This window comes from Dipodomys ordii, unplaced genomic scaffold, assembly GCF_000151885.1.
Source record: "Dipodomys ordii isolate 6190 unplaced genomic scaffold, Dord_2.0 Scaffold20, whole genome shotgun sequence".
In the NCBI taxonomy this organism is placed as follows: domain Eukaryota; kingdom Metazoa; phylum Chordata; class Mammalia; order Rodentia; family Heteromyidae; genus Dipodomys; species Dipodomys ordii.
This window is the reverse complement of record NW_012267236.1, coordinates 5,303,118-5,312,683: the sequence shown is the minus strand read 5'-3', so window position 1 is coordinate 5,312,683 and position 9,566 is coordinate 5,303,118.

Sequence of the window (9,566 nt, the reverse complement as noted above, 5' to 3'; positions counted from 1 at the left end):
TGGATGAGGGCAGCCCTCATCCAATCTATCGAAGTGGACAGCACACAAAGTTGGAGGAAGAAGGGCAAATAACAAATCCTTTCTCTTTTTATAGCAAGGACATCCATCTTCTCTTGTCCTCAGGCCTTGAAGATCCTGTTTTACCCATCTCCAAAATGAATTGCACCACAAGTTCTCCTGTTTCTCCGGCTTGCAGACTGTGGATGTTGAGACTTCACAGCTTTTACATCTCCTCAAGAACCACTTCCCTCTCTTTCTTTGTGTATCTGCCTCTCTGTCCCTGTCTTTTGGTCTCTCTCTCTCTCTAATAGAAATATATATATATATATATATATATATTGCATATATATAAACATTGTCTCTGGTTCTGTGGAAAATCTTGACTAATGCAATCATTGTTTTATTTCCTTCCTAGATTGTAAATCCTTCAAGATTAGGAACTTATTCTTTTCATATGTTCATATTTTCACGTCCTTCAAATGGCTTCAAAATCTGCTGAAATGCATGTTCTTCGAGGGTAAAGACTTGTCTCCTATTTGCAACCCTATGCCTTGCATGTGCGAGTACATTATAATTTTTCATTCCGTGAAAGTGTTGTTATGCAGGGGTTCCACTGTAGTGTCTTGGGCATAGCAGATGTGCAGTAACTTCTTAAGAATCAAGCTCAAAGCAAATATGTCCTCTTTTCCTGGGAGGAAGGTTGCCTATGAGACTGAGCAAGAGGCGTGGGTATCTGGGAGGCAGCTGTGCTCTCATTTCTACACTCCTTCCGTTGACAAAAATCATTGAGAAGGGCAATGGCATGAACTCGAAGAAGCAAAGCTCATGGCTTAGGCTTGAAGCAACTGATATCCACACAGTACCTAATGTGACACTGAGATGCGAGTTCTATCCCCTCCTCTGCTGTGGAGTCTGCTAAGGAAGGGACAGGAGGTGTTTTATATATGGATTGTCTTAAGCCAAGTGTGACAGGCATACTAAGGTTGTCGCTAGGGATAAAGGCTTATGGACTGCAGGCATTAGGGTGTCTGAAGACATGAGTGTCTGACATTGGCCAGATCTACTGCCAGCTCAATCACCTGAGTTAAGGTCCTTCAATCCATTTATTCCATATCCGGGGGTCCCATCATTGTCACCTCTCAAACAACGATGCTGAGCGAGTAGCATTAACATGGGTACCAGTGCCATGGCTAGGGATGATTTGGGAAGAAGAGGAGAAAGAATAATAACCTGAATCCCACACCAAAAGTGCCCACTTCCCCCATTTCTGAAGTGCTGCTCATATATCGTAAACTCTGGGTCTCACACAGGGGCGTATGGTCTGGTGGCAGCCAGACAGCTTCCCTTCCAGTGGCTTGTGATCTTCTGCTGGTGGAGAAAAGATTCTTGTCCTCCATAGCATGAAAGGCTGCCCTCTTACTCCAGGGGATCTTAGCTCTGAGGGGTCAAGGGCTAGCAGGTCTATAGCCCCTCTGCTTCCACAGAGGACTCAGGGCCCAAGCTGACATTTGGACACAGGTGTGGGTGATGTAGCCCTTGAAAACAGTTGCTAATGGGTGGGTGGGCTGTGACCCAGGGTGGAACCATGGCCTGAACATACCTGTTGAATAGCTTTAGGAAGGAGGAGCATGAAGGAAGGAGGCTTATCAGAAGAGAGGCCTAGCACCAGGCACTGGTGGCTCACACCTGTAATCCTAGCTACTCAGAAGGCTTAGATCTGAGGATCTTGGTTCAAAGTCAGCCCCCAGCAGGAAAGTCCATTTAACCACCAGAAAACCAGAAGTGGTGCTGTGGCTCAACATAGTGGAATGCTAGCCTTGAGCAAAAGCACTCAGGAACAGTGCTCAGGCCCTGAGTTCAAACCCATGGCCAATTACCCCCTCCCCCCTGCCAAAAAAAAAAGAAGGGAGGCTTAGGATAAAGAATGAAAGAAAAAGTGGACTGGCTGGAAAGTTCTGGATAACAACTCCACTTACCGCTTTCCCTTTTGTGCTAACTTAATTTTAAAGATTCAGGCCCAGTTCATAAAACATCTGAAGTTAAAGGAACCTTTAAATACATCCAACCAGACCTTTTTTTTTGGGGTCCGGTCGTGGGCCTGAACTCTGGCCTGGGTGCTGTCCCTCAGTTCTTCAGCTCAAGGCTAGCACTGTGCCACTTGAGCCACAGTGCCACTTCCGGCTTTTTTCTTTTTGCTTATGTGGTGCTGAGGAATCGAACCTAGGGCTTCATGCATGCAAGGCAAGTGCTCTACCACTGAGCTACCTTCCCAGTCCCAGACCCTTTTTTTTTTTTTTTTACAAGCGAGGACTGGTTGATGACAGAGGCAGAGCTGTGAGAACTGACTCCCAGATCTTGTCTTAGGACTCTCCGTTTGCCCACTCAGACCTGACAGAACATCATGTAGCCAATGCTGAATGGAGCTGGAGAGCAGCCAAGTCCAGGACATGTAAAAGCATGTCAGCAGGGTATCAGATGAGGTCACAAACACAAACACCAGCATCTCAGAAGGGCACACGTTCAGAACTGACACACCAAGGACAACATGACTCACTTGTTGAAGACCCTACTCTAGTACTCATGGTGATATACTACAGCTATCTGTGTATGCTGCTGTATTTCTCCCACTAACCCATGGCATCCTGGGGGCAGGACTCTGTGTGTTTATCTTTAGATCCACAGTGCAATCCCTCACCTAATGAATGAATGAATGAATGAGTGGGACCCATGGGACACCAGCCATGCAGTGCTATCCTCAGCTCTGCCACTTACCAGCTGTCAAGTTTAGAGCAAGGAACTGAAAAATAAGCGAATGAGAGTGTTCCCTTTATAGAGCTGTGTGAGCATTAAGGGAGATCAGGCATCTGAAGTGCACAATAAATATTCACTATTTCCAGGATGACTATTTTTAGGCCACAGAACGGAGAGGGAGTTCAATTAAATGAGTCCAAAGAATGGCTTGCAGCACAGTGTGAAGTTTAGGCTGAGCAATATCGTGTGTTTCCGTTTTTCTCATCACTCCCACTTTGCTCTCCTTCCCCGCTGTAATTTCTGGAAATCACTCAATCCTCTTTATTTGAGGGTCGAGGCCTTTCTCCAATCTATACCATCATGTAAATCCTTGTTTTAGAGGATAATCTAGGCAGTAAGCGTCTTGCTTTTTTCATTCTATTAATGGAGACATTCCAGATTCTCTGGCACACTGGAAGAGCAGATCATCTGGGTCATACACGGGAGTCATGTAGTCATGTAACCACACTATGCACCTGCTCCTCAGGGCCAATTAGAACAGAGTAACAGGGCTAGGGATGTAGCTTAGTGGTAGAATGGTTGCCTAGCATGCATAAGTCGCTGGGTTTGATTCCTTGGTACCACATAAACAAAAAAAATAAATTTAAAAAAAGAAAAAGGAAAGCCTTTGAAGTATTTTCTATGAAAATAAATAACTAAGATTAAGCTAAAAACAAAAGAACAGAGTAAGAGGATATGCTGGTACAGGTCAGACTTCCACTTCTGACTGCCTTTTCTCCTTGGCTTGACAAGGTAAAATAACACGAAGGCAAGCAGGCAGAGGATTTCTACCACCTTGTGTCAGCCCTCCCAAGCAATGATTGGCTCCACATGAAAGACACTGACAAATGGACACTTTCCATATATTTAATGAGGCTAATAAGTGCCCTGGTGTCTGAGGCTCTTCTGTGGCATTTTCCATGCCCTACCTTCTGATTTGCTTGGCACGCGATAACTCTTGTTCCCAGACCAGCCCTTCCTCCTGGAGGAGCCAAGTTATTGGGTCAAGTGGTAGCATAAGATCTTAGGTCAGGCCCAGATAGTGTCCTTTGGGGCAATTTTCCCATTTGTGATGGAAGAATCTCCATGTCTCCTTCAGCCCTTACCTCTGACCATGGCCCACCTACTCTTCTGTTCTTCCACAGCATGTTTTTCTCTGCTTCTCAGGCTATGTCTCCTATGGACATTGGCCTGAGCCTGTACCTCAAGGCATCGTGGTCCCAGGAGAAAGACCATGACCCTGAGTTCTCCCTGCCTGAAATCTCCAAAGCCCAAGCTCTTCTTCCATCGTCTGATGCCTGAGGCAGGACTCTTGTTCTTATTCTGTCCCATAGGGGACTCACATCCTCAGCCAATCTCTGTTTTCTGTCATCCTTTCCAGGATGACCAACTGCATTCTGAAAGCTCCCCTTTAAAATACCTGAGGACAGTATTTCTTCCATGGTGATCTAGAGATGAGCATGGTAAGTTAAGGAAGTTGAGGGCTGAGTGAATCAGTATGATTTCACAGTTAAGTCTTCCATAGATTCAAAACAAATTGTTGGCAATAGTTTATATTTGAAGGGAGACCTAACAATTAACTCAGGAAGCAGCTCCAGATTGCCAAAGGTGCTGAAATGTAAGAGGAGTTTCATTGCTTTATCTCAACAAGCAATGAGTGAAAACCTGAGTTCAGAAAACAAGATGGTCTCTACCGGAAGCAGGAAGATGGTTAAACCCTGGCCTTGACCTCAGAAGGCTTACTTGCTAGACCTGACCTGAATCATACAGGAATCTAGCACAATGCCAAATAGAAGACTCATAAGCAAATAAACTTTGATGATGAGGCTTGGCTAAGGGGAAGGGGGAAAGAAAAAATGAAACCTATTCAGAATAAGCAAAATATCCAGACTTGAACTATGACGACTTAATATCTATGAATATTCTCAGGATGTGCATTCTAAATAAGGATTACTTGAAGTGGAAGTATGGCTTGAGTGGTAGAACACCAGCCTTAAGCAGAAAAAGCTAAGCAAGAGCACAAGGCACTGAACTCAAACCCCACTACAAGTGTGCACATGTGCGTATGTGTGTACACATGCACTCCCCCCCACCCCACTAAGGAACTCTTCACTTTGAAGAGAATCTTCTAACACATTATGCTTATCTCAGAGTTAATTGAAATATTTTTGCATCAGATACTATCACTTTTTTGAGTGATAGTATTCTTTTGAGGAGAGATAGGAAGATTAACTTTCAGAGCAAACAAAAAGAGATTCAAAGAAGTTAAAAATAACATCCTTGAGCCAGGCACCGGTAGCTCATGCCTGTAATCCTAGCTACTCAGGAGGCTGAGATTTGAGGATTGTGGTTCAAAGCCAGCCTGGGCAGGAAAGTCTATGAGATTCTTATCTCCAATTTACCACTAGAAAATCGGAAGGGGCACTGTGGCTCAAGTGGCTGAGCACCCACCTTGAACTGAAGAGCTCAAGGATAGCACCCAGGCCCAGAGTTCAAGCCCCATAACCGACAGCTGACAAAGGTAATAATAATGATAATAATAACATTCTTTACATATGAATGGCCAAATAAATACATGGAAGATGTTCATCATTAGTCATTATGGAAATTCAAATTAGAACCAAAGTGAGATACCACTCCACTCCATTGGTCATGGATAAAATTAGAAAGACTGAAAACACCAAATGTTGATGAGGAAGTTGAGTAACTATAATTCTCATGAGCTGATGGTAGTATGAAATAATACAATCCTTTTGGAGAATGTTGGCAATTTTTTAAAGTAAATATTCTTGCCCAGTGCTGGTGGCACATGCCTGTAAATCCTAGCTACTTTGGAGTCTGAGATCTGAGGATCCCGGTTTGAAGCAAGACCAATCAGGAAAGTCCATGAGATTCTTGTCTTCAATTAACCACCAAAAAGTGGATCTGTGGCTCAAATGGAAGAGCGTAGCCTTGAGTGACATAGCTAAGGAACAGTTCCTAAACCCTGAGTTTAAGCCCCAGTACTGGCACAAAACAAACAAATAAATATGCCCTTCCCATATGACTCAGGAATTCTGCACCTAGAAATATTTTCCAAAGAGAAAGAACACGTACTTACAAAAAGATACATATATAAATGTTTATCATATATATGAGTGTCTATTCATAATAGCCTCAAACTAGAAAAAATGCCAATCAACAGGTGAAGTTTAAAACATTGAAATATCACATATTATATACAATATAATATCTAGTAATAAAAACAAACTACTCAATGTAGCTTGACATGCATGAATCTCAAAAACTTGCTGAGAAAAAGAACACACTACATAATTGCAGATCCCATTTATATGAGATGCTAGAACATGCAAAACTAATCAATAGTGAAATCAGATCAGCAGTGTCCTGGACTGGTGGGTAAGGCACTATTTGAAGTGATGAACATTTTCTATTTCTTTCTTTCCTTTTTTTTTCCTGTCCTGGAGCTTGAACTCAGAGCCTAGGCACCATCTCTGAGCTCTGCTCATACCTAGCACTGTACCATTTGAGCCATAGCTCCACTTCTGGTTTTGTGGTGGCAAAGTGGAGGTAAGAAGCTCCATGGTCTTTCTTGTGTGGGCTGACTTCTAACCATGATCCTCAGATATCAGCCTCCTGAGTAGCTAGATTATAGGCGTGAGCCCCCAGTGCCACCTTCCTTACACTCTCTATTTCTTGATAGAGTATGTTTGTGTGGGTGTATAGACATTTGTCAAGATTCATTGACCTAAACCCTTAAAATGGATGCATTGTTACATTTTTTTTTAATGGAAGTTGCACCACAGTAAAGTTGGTTTACTCAGAAAAGGAATGCACCACTATTGCAATTACCCAGCCAGTGAGTAGAGAACTAAGACTAAATTCACACTCAGATTGGTAAACGGGCCTGGGGGCATGGGAGGGGGGTGGGGGTAGCAGAAACCCGCACACCTCTGTTTTCAGAGGCTGGCAAAGAGTAAGAGACAGGGAAAGATGGAGGCCCTAGAGCATAGACTTCAGGAGGCCAGAGACAGAAACTAGCAGCAGAGAGTCACAGCTCAGGGAGCAGGGAGAAAGAGAGGGCACAGGGCCACAGGAGTAGGGGGTGGGGGGCAGGGCGGGGGGGGATGGCTGTGGCAGCACAGAGAGTGGGAAGAAGGATGTGGAGACTCGTGTCCTGGGTGCTCCCGGACTTCACAGGACACACTGTCAACATGCACAATAGCTCCTTTTTCCTCAGGGAGGTAAGCCAACCATGAAGATTTGCTCACTCTCAGTGAGTTCAGTTCCTGTAGGCCAGGGTCCTGTGCTCCCTTGGGGGGCTATTTGGACCATCTGGCAGGGCATCTGGTAACTGAGGTGTCTTCATTTTCTCCCCCCATCACACAGGCTTACTCTGGAGGGTGTTATCCTAATAGCTAGTCAGTCCAACTTTTCTTTTTCTTTTAGTAGAGCTAGAGCAGCTACACAACCTTTTGTGCTGCCTAGCATCTCAACTGCTACCGACAAATCAACCCACCCTTCTTCAGTTCATATGAAGACAGCTTTTGTTCTTTTTTTTAAATGAATTTTAATTAATCCCAGCCTTATTAATTTTGTTGCCAGGGAAAGGTGAAGCAGCTGACAGCAGCCTAGTGACACATTAAAGGTTTTCCTTTCTAGCAAATATTTACTAGTGTGTTGCTTGACCTCTGTGGGTCTGTTTCTGTAAAAGGAGGGCATTGGGCTGGGTCTCATCTCAAAGGCTCCCTTGAGGTCCCTTGCCTCTGGATATCATCTCCACTCTGGACATTTCTGTGTTCTGTGTTGTGAATGTACTTTCCAAAGGCTGGTGGTCTAGTGAGCATTACCTCCTTGCCGTGCATTAATTAGGCACTCATGGGACTCAACCCAACATCTTAGAGACTTCTTCAGGAAGAACATCAGTATCAGGAGCCCTTCCCTTTGTGGATTTTATGATCTATGTTGAGAACGCGTATTCTTGGACAAATATTTGAGAATAATTAAGGAACAAAAACACAGGTTAATCAATAGCTATCGATGTTCTTCCACAGTGAAGGCCTTGCTACCTTACCTGAGTGGGAGAGATGCAGTTGTTATTAAGAAGGTGAGGACTATAACATTAGATTACTATGTTATTATATTTGGAGTTTCCACACATAAAACATTAGGCTACTTTGCACATGATATAGGAACACCGGACCCAGACAGGCTTAGCAAACGCTTGTGTTTCACTCCATTATCCTTAAAATTTAGGTAAGTTCATGTGCACACAAGTGTACATGATAACATTAAAAGCCAAGGTTTAGAAAAATAAGCATTACCTCTGAGTGTTGCCTTGGTCACCCATACAGAGCTGTCATGAATCTGGCCAAAGGTTGATCTTCTGGAAAGCTTGATTAAGGGCCTCCAGTGGTGATCACTTGCCTGTTGCTCTGTGTGGCCACAGGCTCTGGACTTTGTCATTTCTGACTGTGATCAGGGCCTCAAAGTCTTTCTGCTTCAGTGTCTGAGAACTGTCAGTACCCAATTAACAAAGTCATTTCTGTATGCTCTTTGCCAATGTTGGGAGGAAGAGGGGGTAGGGGAAAGACCCTGAGAAAGCTCTTCCAACTTACCTGCTCCTGTGGACAGGCAAAAGGGACAGAGTACAGTCCTATGGAATCCTATTTTTAGTCTTTTCTTCTCTTCCTTTTATGCTTCTATTTTCTCCTCTGGGTAACCTCAGTCCAAGTACCTACTACTTTTACAACCACATCTGGTAAAACAACAACAACAACAAAAAACCCACGTAATTACAAAATCTCAGCTTCCACTAGAAACAACTATCATCTGGGTTGGTACAGAAATAAAAAGTCTATTTAAAGATCAACATATGGCAAGGACATATGTTGGTGTCCAGTGTTGGCTTCTTACTCAATTTTAATTTATTTTCCGTACTTTTCTCCTTACACAGTATCACAAAAACATAACTGCCTCATTTAAACAAGTGAAATACAAATTACGCTTATTTTGAAAGTATTGCTTCACTAACTTAATTTCTCACTTGATTTTTCATTATGCTCACCATGGAAAATGTGAACTTTCTCATTACACTTTCTAGTAGATCTTATGAAAAATAAACACGTGTAAGAGCTAAGTTTTCAAAAAATTGAGCAGAAATAGGGCTGATTTCTTTCTGAAGGCAAGACTTGCTCTATTTTCTTCAAGAATTTTAAAAATAGAATCTGTATTCATATTTGTAGAATATCTGCTCATATTTATAGAAAACTACAAATATGCACACACATAGAGAAAGAAGGATTTTCTTGGGGCTGGTGACAGAGTCACCTGGAAGTTAAAAAAATAAAATCTGAAGTTGGGCACTAGTGGCTCATGCCTGTAATCCTAGCTACGGAGGCTGAGATCTGAGGATTGCAGTTCAAAGCCAGCCTGGGCAGGAATGTCCGCGAGACTCTAATATCCAATTAACCACCAGAAAACCAGAAGTGGCACTGTGGCACTGTGGTAGAGTGCTAGCCTTGAGCTGAAGTGCTAAGGGACAGCGTCCAAGCCCAGAGTTCAATACCCACGACCTCCAAAAAAAAGAAAAAAAAAACAAATCTGAAGCTGCCTCTCCCACCTGAGAGATTCTCATTTAATTGATTAGGATCGGGATCAGGCTTAAAAGCTCACTATTGATTTAAATGAACAGTCAGCACCAGGAACCACCACTTATCTACAGAAAGGCATAAAGAGAGTGAGCATCCCCTAACTATTACCTAGACTCCATTCCC